Genomic DNA, 12,547 nt, shown 5'->3' with positions numbered 1-12,547 from the left:
GCCTGGTTTGGTGGCATCGCACTCGGTTGAACACAACCCGATCGGTCGATCGATGGTTGGTGATATATCGTGCACCGTGATAGGGATCGGTTCTCCACCGGTGGTACTTCACCCCACACACAGTGCGGCAAAAGTGCGGGCACATTGACGAAACAGAACCCTGCCCCGTTTTGCATACTGCATGTGGTGATCGATTTACTGTCGCAAGCGATCGGCATCGGGTGTCAAAGCAGCGTTGGGGTCAAATGGCAACGTTTAGAGAGGATCCACTTGGCGATGCATTTTGAGTAGGAGAGCGAGGAGGGAACTGCAGCACTTCGTACGGTGTGCGCACAAAACTTTGAAATTAATTTGAAAAAATGCATATTTTAATAGTTTCACATGTCCTCTATTGGATATTCATTTTGTTACTGAAACTTCCTCTTGGGTTGGGGGTCTTTTAGGGTCTTTCACACGACTTCTTTGGTTTTCCTTAAAGTTATTTACCTCCAAATGAGAGCTGCATGGTGTCAAACCTGGAACGATCCCGGAGGAGATTTGATGCTTGGTCCTGTGGTGTGGAGATCTACGCCATTACCACTAAGCCATTGATCGAGCCGACGTTCCACATTGTTCAGTGCACATAAAACAAGTGTTCCAATGATAATCATTTTGTTTATATGATCTTAACAACCAATTCGAAATAATGTTATAAGATTTACGAGAGAATACAACGTGAATACCAATGAACTCAATCTTTACAGCGAGAAATGACAATGCGGACAAGATTAAATGTGCTCTTAAATTTTCAACAAACGAAAAAAACACAAAACACAAAAACAAAAGGGATTTTAATGAATTTTATTACTAGCCGACAAAAAAGAGGATAAGATTCACCTTCAAGCGTCACCTTGAAGCGTAAAACAGACGGCACAAGGGGCATTTAATTTCGTTCGTGCATGAAGTGCACATGGAGCCAACTGTACGCGGCCGGCGAAATAGCTTTGCTATCTACCGAATCTGGGTCCGATCTGACTGCGGTGTTGAAGTGCATTTTAATCGAATTAGACCGTCGAGCAATTGTTTTAACACGCAATGCTCACTTTACGGAAGTGGCGTTGATAACGGATAACCTACAATATCGTACGCATCCGAGCACGAGTTTTTCACCTTGATCGTTATTTAGCATTGACGACGCTGTAGGTCGTGTAGCATCGTGGGCAATGATGTAGAGAAGCGCTTGGTTAAAATGGTGTCTAACTGATAAAAAAATCCACCTGCCGATGTATAGTAACAACAATATATACATGGATGTGTCCAACAACATAGTAGGCATAGGATGGGTTGCAGTAATATATTCACCCTGATATACCGAGATGTTCCATTATTGTGATCTTATCAATCGGGAATGCCCCCTCGGTTGCCGCTCAGTTGTCCGGTTAGGACCGGTTCCATCGCCACCGCCCGTCTATTGTTCAAGGCTTTAGGAAGCGGTTTTACATCACATCACAAGTGGATTTTTCGGCTCGGGTCTATGCCCTAACCTTGTCGGTTTCGGCTAGAAGCGTGGAGAGGGAGGGAGCGAACCCAATAGCAATAAATTAATAACAAGATGAATCGAAATCAAAGTCCCATTCACGAAATGCGTGTCCCATAAGCAGCTCAAACCGGTGTACGGCATACGCGCAGTCGCAGCATTCTCACGCCACTGCGCCGATCGAACTTAACCACGTGAAGATCACGTGGTCGCAGACATCTTCGGGTGCGCGCTTATCGTATCGCAGCAGCAGGCGTGTGCATTCGACGCGACATCTCTCGACCTCTCTCTCTCTTTCTCTCTCTCTCTGTGTGTTGGTTTCTTCTTGGCACGGTGTCACAACGGGCGTCCGCATGATCATCGTGCACATCGAAGGCTATGCACCGATCCGGAAACCGCGCCACACATGTTAATCAGTTTTCATTTGGGTGCGCTGGTTCCGGGTTACTTTTTGGACGGGCCCGGGAACCATGTGATGCGGGCATGCTTTCTCCGGGCTGTGTGGCATGCCAGTCGATCGCTAATCAGAGTACGCTTTGACCTTCACGTCCAACGATTATTCTCGTTGTGCATCGGTCACAAGATGCACGATCCGCATACATCATGATGCAATGCAGAGGGTTTTTTTGGGTGCTATTATGGCTGTTACAGTTGGATGCAATCTTCCTGCCCTAAAAAAAAAACACGGAACCGCTCCGGAGGTAATCGAAGGAAAGTGACAAAGGGTCGGGTAAGAACGCCGTGGTGAGTATCAGTGAAAGAGTGAAAGGAACCCTAAGTCGGTGCGATAGACGAGAACCCGAGGCCCGAAATTGAAAGCGATAACGAATTCTGAACGTTGGCCGGTCTAGGTCCGACCCTACCATGCAGGTCCCGGTTTTTGTCATTCTTCATTCTTCGGGGTACTGGTTTTTGGGATTGTTGGTGTGTTTTTCTTCTTTTTCTCCCTTATTTCCAATATATAAGGGCACAAGCCTGATTACCGATCATGGGCAGAGTGTCGTCAGCAGTATTTCTGAAGGTTCGATAGGGTGAGCGGATGGGCACAGCAACTTCAGCACACTGGCTGGAAGAATGCAACACTCGGTGGACGACAAATTTTGGTTGGACTTTGTACCCACCGATTCGAGGGATGGTTTCTTCTTCATGTGGGCTGCCTGGGAACGGCATTCCATTGGCCGGGTTTTGGACGTCGAAGGCTAGCCCTATTGAGGGCTGGGTACTTGGGACTGGTGGCGCTACCACAGACATACGCACAGAACACGGCGGTGGCGGTGTCTAGCACGGCAAGTTGAACCGTCTCTACGCACGAGACACCCAGCGAAAGCGTGATCTGGTCCGGAATGCACCTTGCACCCGGGAATTAAACAGATCGTTTGACCGGTTTTTGAGTGAGGGTGAACATTATTCAACAGACATTTTTACACCTCCATTCCAATATCTCGTTACCATTTCGATGGGTGTACGTTAGCAGAAGCTGATGTGAAGTTGTTTTTCAGAACAGTGATCAGGAGTTTTAGAACAACGCATCGGAGTTACGAAGTCATTACGGTTGCACTGTCCACTTTGTGTAAATGTTTCTGTATTCTTTACGATGGAAAGTGCAATAACAACGGTACGCCAGCTGACCACCCATGCCATGGTTGGTAGACTTGATCAAGTTTCAAGCTATGGCGAACTTATGCGGTAAATTACGCATTCAGCACGTTTGCCTAACCGTCCGATAGGTGGCAGTTCGCCTTCAAACCATCCCCTCCGCCTGTCACTCGGCACTGCAACAAATGCAACCTTTCTACTCTGTGGGGCGCGGATACGCGGGTACGGAAAGCAAGAAGGTTACAGTTTAATTACAATCCAGATAGTGGACTGCTGCTGCTATCTGGTATCAGATGGCAGTGGGTGGTGTGAATGCCGAGTTGGAACAAAAAAAAAAAAATAAGCAAAACCCAAGCCGCAGACATAAATCACTGTACGTTTTGCTGATGAACTGGATACTGGATCCATTTGCTAATTTACTAAGCTGTCCGTTCTTTGTTCGCAACGGTAATCAAACGGAAGCGATATCTGATCGCAAAGGATCGAGTTCAAACTCGAGTTCAAACTGGGTTTGAATTAATCATCGCTTTGGGTAAGGGTCCATTCTTTGCACCGGAAGTTCACAACAATGTTGCCTTATTTGTCAATAGTTTAGTCATCAACGAACTTCGGGTATATCAAATTGAACAGTTGAAATGGCTAAATGAAGTAATGAATGCGCTACGTAGGATCAGATAGTAATATGCAGTTGAAGCACATATGGATATGAAATTGGGTATTTAGACGTAGTCAAACGATTCCACATCAGAGTAATATTTCTCAAGAGATCCAGCAATTTTAGAAGGTCAGAATTCAGTGGAATCAGAACTCTTCGGAATATCTCCAACTCTAGCTAATAAGATGATTAGAGATTCCTTGGTTTCATCTGTATTTGTGCAATAAATATATTTATGATTTTATCGAATTCACAACATAGCTCTTCATATTCTGACCATGAAGAGATTCTACCGAATGATACCATACTTGAAGATGCCTGGTAAATTGCGGAAGTTGCACTCTATTTAAACTTATTTAACATTTACCTTGCAACACAGCCAGTTTGCGAAAACAAAAACAAAGGAAAGATATTGAACCCCCGCATGGGTAATGGATGTTTGTTGTTAAATAATTGCATTCATTTTTTTGCGAATTTCTTGGCTGCATAGTGCGAGAATGCAAATAAACGGTGGATTGGATTTGTATTTATTTTGCAGAATCCTATTACTATTGATCTCATTGTTTTGGACGTTGCAAAATTGCGTCACCCTTTATGCGAACAGTCGATGGCGTAATATAGAAGAAGATACGGTTGGATTTGGATGCACAAGAGAACCATAGATTGAAAGATCTCAGTAGGCACTGTCGAAGGTTCAGAGAGTTTTGTTACTCACGTATACCTGGGTAACATTTATTAAAATAAGAGGATCAACGGACAATCCATCATCAGTAGGAAAATATAACCCGATAATTCTCTACGTTATCGTGCATTTCCTTGGAAGGTTGATTGGAAGGTTGTCAGGAACAACTATTGCACGAGTGGAAAGTGTGTGCTATACCTCAAGTATTCAAAAAGGACACTAGACAACAACAAGACTAGAAGTTTATTCTCTGCGACATACTTGCTGGACATGTCAAAAAGCAGAGATCCTTACAGGAAACGAATTACTTGAGAAGCGAGTGTGGTTGAGGCGAGACATAATGGCTGGAGTGTAAGTTGAGTGTATTCGATCGAAATTCCGTGAGAGCTATTTCAATTCGTTCTCTGAAGAGCTCCACAAACTCCACCGACCGAGAAGACTCCTTCAAGACACGAGATTCAGTAGCTAATGGAGATATGCTGAAAATGGGATATCCATTATCAGGTCAAGCATGTTCGTGTGTCAGGCACAAAAGTTTACTTCTTTAGTGATTGTGAATCTGAAGAAGGAGAATGAAGCACGTGTTAGTGCAGCTGTTTGACAGTGCTGGGCGATAGTGAATGCCGAAAGGTCCTAAGGATCCTTTCCTATTCTCATAAAAAAAAACACTGAAATCGTGGAACAGCTTTTTTGGAAACGAATAGTACGACGAGGATATAACGTTGAGTTCAACAATATAAACGTTGATAAATGCCTCATATACCTATGCGAGTTTAAAATCTTCCCATCCAGCTTACACTGTTCATCCATAGACACTTCAAGTTAGAGACGGTCAAGTCACTTATCGCAAGGTGGGTATGATCCTATACAGTTTCTAGTGATATATACGAAGCACCCCAATGTCATGGTAACTTTCTATATTTTCTCGTCTCATGGTACTATCAAATGTAGTTCGGATATTCATTGTTATTGAACTAGTATGTTTGTCGATTTCACGGGCAACCTTAAATGAGGCATATAATTACAAAAATCAATGTCAAGTTAAGTTAACAAACCTCTCTCATATTCATGATCTTCTCCGAGGTACAGCTCAACCTGAGTAGTTTCCAATGATGGAGTGCCCACAAATATTGGCCCAAAGTGTGTGTGTATGTGACGAGGACTCGAAACAAAACATAACAAACCTGCCAACTCACGATCGCTTCGTTTGCATCGCTACAAGTGCGCTCGTTAAAACAGTACGCTGCCGTGTTGATGTTGCTTTTTCTTTCAAACCGCGCATGAATGGACCATTGCATGGCTGGTTGGCGGTTCCTGCTTAGAACCGTGAAGATGAAAAATCCCCAACCATGTGCGTCATCACACCAGACACACCTCGCCAACAGGGGGGAGAATGACGATTAGTTCTGATTTTGCGCTTCCAATTAAGCGCTTTGTACTTCTTCAAATATTCTCCTCCCAAAATTGACCAATTGCGCACGACAAATATCAATTGCGAATCTTGATGAGTTTCGTTTGTTCGGCCCTCGCGCATAGGTATGGCCGATAGTTTCAAGTTAGAGTTCGATCATTATCACGCACGCGCTTTTCTGCAGGGCTACAGGGCCGTTTGGAAGACGTGCCTAGAATGCATAGACGCTAGCGCACCGGTAAGATGAGGACGGGCTTGGTTGCTGTCGGTGGTTTGCCAGTGTGATCTGCGATCGCGTTTTGGCATCGTAGACCGAAACCGAATAAAAGCCATTCTTTCGACGATCTAATTGGCGCGGCAGAGGCACAAGGGGGTAAGAGAATGAGGGCAAGTGGCTCGTGGTATGAGTTTTTTTTTGTTGGTTGTCCGATCATGCCAGGGGTTTATTTTAGCTCGCACAGGTCTAGAAAACGGTGGTGGTGGGTAATTTTGGGCTGACGCAAACACCGATCCCAAACGGTGGTGGTAGCCGTAATTGAAGTGAAGTGCCAGCCTGACGGACACACCACCACCGACCGTACGATGATTGGGAAAGCCTTGAGATTGAAGACCTCGAACATTTCTCTACGTCTCTTCGTTTTTGGCGCTTGCTTTGGCGGATGGAGGTCAGTTGCGGAAAATTTGAGCGCAGTATTTATTGCGCAAATCCGCTCAAAATTACCCCCTCTCTAGTGAGGGTAGTAGAGGCACCACAGAGAAGGTGCTCAGGTAGGAAGAAAAAGCTCATACCGTAGCTGTCATACATGGGCACAGAACACCTAAGTAAATTGGTGGTAGAGCCACCACCTTTAGAGTGCACCAGAGCTGAGCACAATTACTAAATAATGCATGAACTACTGCGCGAGTTTCACGTGCAGCTTAGTAATTATTGTGTTGTGACAGTTTCTCTCGATCACACCAACAGCTCGGTGGATCGGTGACTTACCGTTGCCCATATGTGGTGTACATAGGGGGCCCGCACAACGAATAGCTAATACGGAAACGATCTCGTCGATCGCACCGGTACCGATTTCAGATTCCACGATTGCGGTTTATCACTTCCGGATTGGTAACCCCCAGCAGAACGGGGTGGTCTACACGATCAGTTATAGCGCATACCGGACTGGTTACGAAGCTTTGCACCTTGCAGCTTCCATAGCTCCCCGAAAAAGTCTAGTGATCTCCAGTGTGATCTTCAGTGCGATCGTCAACCTCAGGATTTAAAAAAACATCAAATTGGGTGCGCGCTGGAACTGGTGGAGGCCACCGAAGACATCTCGTACTTCCGCACTGCTGGACGGGCGAACAGCTTTGAAGATCCAGCCAGCAACAGCGTGACGGTAAACGGAATTTTGAGGACTTCAGCATGATGTTAGGGTGAGAAATGGTCCCGATAACGTGTACGGCCCTGGGGTTCCGACACACTCTCAATGTTTTCCAAAATTAAGAGCTTTTAATGGGACCAGTTTGAGAATGCGTTACCGTCGGTATCGCAAAACGATTTCGTTATCTTAGTTCCTCGTTTTAGCAGCACGATGCAAATTGCTTTGGTTCGGAGGAACGCGTAAGATGATACGGATTGCTAATTTGTGGCTGGTGTGCTGAATGTTAATGATCTTCATTCCCGTGCCACCGTTGTACCGAAAGTGCGTTTCCAAAGCGCAATCTCGCGATCGATCGATACTTTTGTGTTTGGCACACTCTTAGCAGTAATCATCGAATAGTCCAAAGTTCACCTTCTACTTCCTTCCCCGCTTACGAAGCTTGGCCGTTGTCTGCAAGGTTCGGGGAGGGTTGGTTCGCATACACGCATTTCGAGAAGCTTCGCATCGCCGCATCGCGTTCCATCATCGAGCAATCGGATTGCAAGTGGCTGCGGTGTGTGATTATTTACAACCGCCGAATGGTGATCGCGATCGCGCCACACACACACACCATTGTCCACTGCCACCATCTGCCCGCTCTGGCCGGTGGAGGAGAGAGGGAGTGTGGCGATTTCGTGGCGTTGTTTTTCTGGACGTCCTTGGGCGCCGCCAACCACACACGGATGCCATTTTGTAGCAGTTTGGTCGGCTTTCCGCCGCTCTACGGCATACCAAATTTCTGTTTATTGGGGGTTTCCCAAAAAATACGTTCAAGATCTAGATATGATGGGGTGTTGCTGCCATTTTCCAGTTGCTACACGTGCAACATTGCGGGACATTGGCCCACGGATTGGCAGCGAGATTTGGAGCGCGATCGTGGACGGATGGTAATGGGTTTTTTTGTTTTTGTTTCTTGCGTGAACAAACGCTTTTACGGATTTTCCGGGTTTTAAAAGATAAATAAACAAACAAACACAAAAAAGCGTATCACGCCGGGAAGTGGAGTGTCTTTGTTTACTGTTTGTTTGCTGCCTGCCACAGTGACGCAATTAGAACGGGATATTGTTTGGCATTAGTCAACGCTTGTCAGGCGCTATTGTAACAGCAAGCAGCAATATTTAGTGGACGGAGGTCAACAATCAGGATATGAAGAGCACTAATGTACTATTTGAATTAAAATTGCAAAAAAAATAACAGCTACAGTACAAGATCTTTGATGTCCACATGTAAAATATCTTTTTTTCCCCCTGACGAATGTTTGCAGCGCGTGCACGGCATCAACTGGAGGTTGTTTTAATTTCACATGGAGAAAAGTTTTTGCTCATCCTCGCAATTGAAACTGGCCGTAGTTGTACGAATTTCATGGAGAAGGCCATGCACGCGAGGTGCATAAATTAGCGCTAGTTACTTTATCTCGAGTGAATGAGCGTATGAAAGCTTGACAGTTGCTAGCGAATTTAAGTGCCACCACTAAGTGGCGGAAGGTCAAGATGGTAATTAAACGGAGCACAACAAAAACTAGGAATAAATCTCTTTTGAATCCTTTTAAATTATGTACTCTTACTTAATAAGAGTGTCTTTTACGATTTGAGAAGATTATTTTATTAAGTTTTTATAGGATTCATCAAGAATTTCGCTCAGTGGTAATCGTTAGACATCTTCTACATGATAATTAACATCTTGCATACACTTATGACTCGGACGGCATTGGGTTACGGTTCTCCTACCTCGAAGTCCTCTAAATTGTCTCAAAGTCCAATATTGGAGTCAAAGGTGAGCAACATTGATGTTGAGATACGCAAAAGAATGCTGACTGACAAGCGATCGTATAACGATCACCAGAAAACATCTCCACTTGACACACTTGCCGCGGCCCATTGAGTAGTCTAAGTGCTTACACAAGCCTTTGGGGCAACAAATCTTTCCAAAGTTAGCAAAACCCCATTTCAGTTTCTTTAGAGATCCACGAGATCTGTGATGATCTATCAGCAAGGTCGGCTACGGTCGAATGATCATGTCATGATATTGACACCGGACAATCGAACTCGCCATTCTTGGACGTTATCATAAGAAGACGATGTGTGGTTCTGACTTGGAAGTGCTACAGAAAGCTACAGAGCACAGAGGGACTTAGAGAGTTCCGATATCCAAGGACTTCTGGATAAAACGATTCTGTTGGAACCATATCTTGATTAATCAGAAGTGTAACATTCAGGAATACCTTGATATTTATGATAACTCCATTATCTAGCTGTTGGAAAAAATAAACGAATCATAATTGCTGCACGAAGGTGTTAGTACTGCTAAGCTAAAGCAAACGTCAAGTTTGTTAAATATTGGAACTGTTTGTGCAGATTAAACGTCTCGAGACCCTGGAAGAGCCCTCGGTGTGAGTTGCTGGGTAACAATGAAAATATTTACTTCGCCGTCTAATCAGTCGTCGGACGACAGAAAACGTCACTCCGCCCGTCCGTGGGGCGCGTTAATCTCGGTGGGGTTGGTTTTTTTTTACCGTTGCCGTGGCCAACCGATGCGTCCGTTTCGTCATCAACGCCAGAGATGCCATCATGCGATTGATGACTTTTGTTTTTGTTTTCATGTGTTGGTGCAATGTGTTGGGGGGTGTGTTATTCGTACGCTTTTGCTCATCGCATCGCAAGCGGGGGGAACCGCGAGAAGGTCATCATGGTTCGCAGGATGTACACGAAAGGTACGCGGGTGTACCGCACCGCGCGGTACGCTGTTGGTGAGCTAATCAGCACACTGGGCAAGCCTTCGCGCACTGTTCGCGGGGGGGAAAGACATTTGTTTTGTTTGTCTCGGATGGCGTGCAATTTCTGATGACCCGGTTTTTGCCTGACGTCCTCAACTATCGGAAGACGTGCTCGCAGATAAGAAACGTCAGGACCCAACACCCCAGTTTTTGGGGTGGTTGCTCGTTGGCAATCGTGTGACTGAGGAGATGGTTCATTCAATCTTTGTCTCTGTTTTGACCTACCTCGGGTGCTTTCTGCTCAAGCTCGTCGAACAGTTTCGACCCCACTAAAAACGTCAACAAACGGCAACCCAGAGGTTAATGGTCGCCAAACGTGTGCGAACACACGCTTATTCGGGGACGGATGGGGTGAGCATGTGCGCATAAGTATTCGCTAGCGTTGCACGATCAAGATTGATGCGGTTGATCCCGTAATCGATCGCTAAAGTTGCATCAGCTTTGAAGCTTAGTGTGCGAACTCTGGGACTGTACTCGGTGCCGAGTTGCGGATTTTACCGGCAATTACCGATGTCAAGGAGTTTTATGAGCCTCCACCGATAAGTAATCTTTAATTGTCCGCGTCGAAATTCGTTCGAGGGACACACAGCCGTCTTCACAAAGCTCCCCGTACCGTGATCGTCTAAAACCCCCCCATTGTAAAGGTCTTTCGTCGCCAGATCTTCAGATTAAAGCCATGCATTGGAAGAGTGTTGCAGCACAGCGAGATACGAAAGTTAATTTCGACGTCAACTGAATGTGGATTTCGATTAATTTTTTGTTCGTCCCAACTCTGTGGAAATCGTAAAGAAAACAGAGTAGGCGACGAAATAGACAATTGGATGAGGTGTGGATAATTACCTACAGTAGCAGGTATTTCCTCTCCTTCATGATCATGCCGTCACAAAGTGACCCTTTGAGGGGAGTTCTCGCTGAAGCTTGCCGTACTTGAGGAAGCTATTGTCGGAAACAGCATGGCGTGGTTGGCTATCGAAGTACCTGCGTCATAGCACCTGCCGAACATTGTAGAAACTGATCCACCATCTGACGTCAGAGTGTGCAAAGAGAGATGACGGTAAGAATCGTTCCGTTTTAATGCGTGTGTACATCATGTACCTCAATTTTTGGCAAATCATTTAACAGATCACTGTAAATGAGCCAAAGTCAAGCTATTTGAGCAGGTGCATGCTCTAGAATGTACACACTGTGGTGCAAGAACTTCCAGAAGCATTTGACCTGCGGTGAAAGAACATTGTTTGACATTTAGCGGTGGCACGATAATTGCTAATGATCGTGATCGTTAGAATCTTGTTGCTCTGCGCGATTGCATCTAGAAGCCTCGCAGCATAAGAATTCGCAATGTTACAGGGCCACCTGGTACATCACTAGAAAGTTCCACGCCTGTTCCGTAACCGCCCGATACGGACGGCAAAACGACTTTTGGCTGCATTTCCATGTGCGATGCAACGTGCGTTTGCGGTGAGTTGCGTGAACGCACACGCAACTGGAATACGTACCTAGGATCGGAGATAACGTTTCGCCGGCGAGCTTTTGATACTCCACTGACGGCGGACCAGTTTTGCTGGTCAAAACACGCGCGTAGATGTATTTTCAGGGCGTGTCGGCGTTGTTGCTGTCACTGCGGCTGGAGCTCAAAAGCCATCCGCCGCACCGGACCGATCGGTCAAGGTTGTTTGCTGACACGAGCTTAACGTTGTTGTTTTTTTGGAAAGGGTGCTTTCGTTACAAAACCATCGCACAAGCTTTACGCACAAACACACGCACGGGGATCCGTTGATATGCTGTGATGAAACGAAAGTGAAGACGAGACGTGTTGCTTTTGCGCAGTAGGTTTTAACGATTGGCTATGAGGAAACGAACGCATCTGCTCGGTTTTGGTGTGCTGTTTAGGGAAGTAAGAGCTGTGATTGGAGCTATTATTAGGGAGCAATCCATCACGGGTGTGTAATCATGTTGACTTGATAAAGAATTTCAATAAGCGAATTGGATTGTGAAGGAACTCCCGTGGAAGTATCTCATTAGAGCTCGAACAGTTGATGGTGTAGACCAGGGGTCTCCAATCTGCGGTTCGCGAGAGCCTTCAGCCTCTGTGTAAATGGTCCCCAACAAGAACCAATGCGGCTCGTGGACTGAAAAGTTTGGAGATCCCTGGTGTAGACTCTTGAGCGGTCAAATCAGTAGTATGGATAATGGAGCAAACGATAGACACTTCTAAAGACAACAGGTGTCGACAAGAAACATCACCATTAGCTGGTAGGTTGATCATGTCATAAGAATACTACCGGACAACCCAATCCGGAGAGATCTCTGAAACTGCCAAAAGGCCAATGTTTGTTTCCCTGGAGGAAACTGTAATTATTCTTGGGATAGTGGCCAATTCTTGCAAACTAATGCATTATATGAATGTTCGCCAAATCTGCTTCGGATAGGGAAGATCATGGATCGGTTAGACAAAACAAAACTTCAAGAGGACACCTTCCATCACTTTGTCACGTCTGATGAAGGAGTCGT

Source organism: Anopheles moucheti, chromosome 3 (genome assembly GCF_943734755.1).
Source record: "Anopheles moucheti chromosome 3, idAnoMoucSN_F20_07, whole genome shotgun sequence".
NCBI lineage: Eukaryota > Metazoa > Arthropoda > Insecta > Diptera > Culicidae > Anopheles > Anopheles moucheti.
This window is presented reverse-complemented; position numbering follows the sequence as displayed.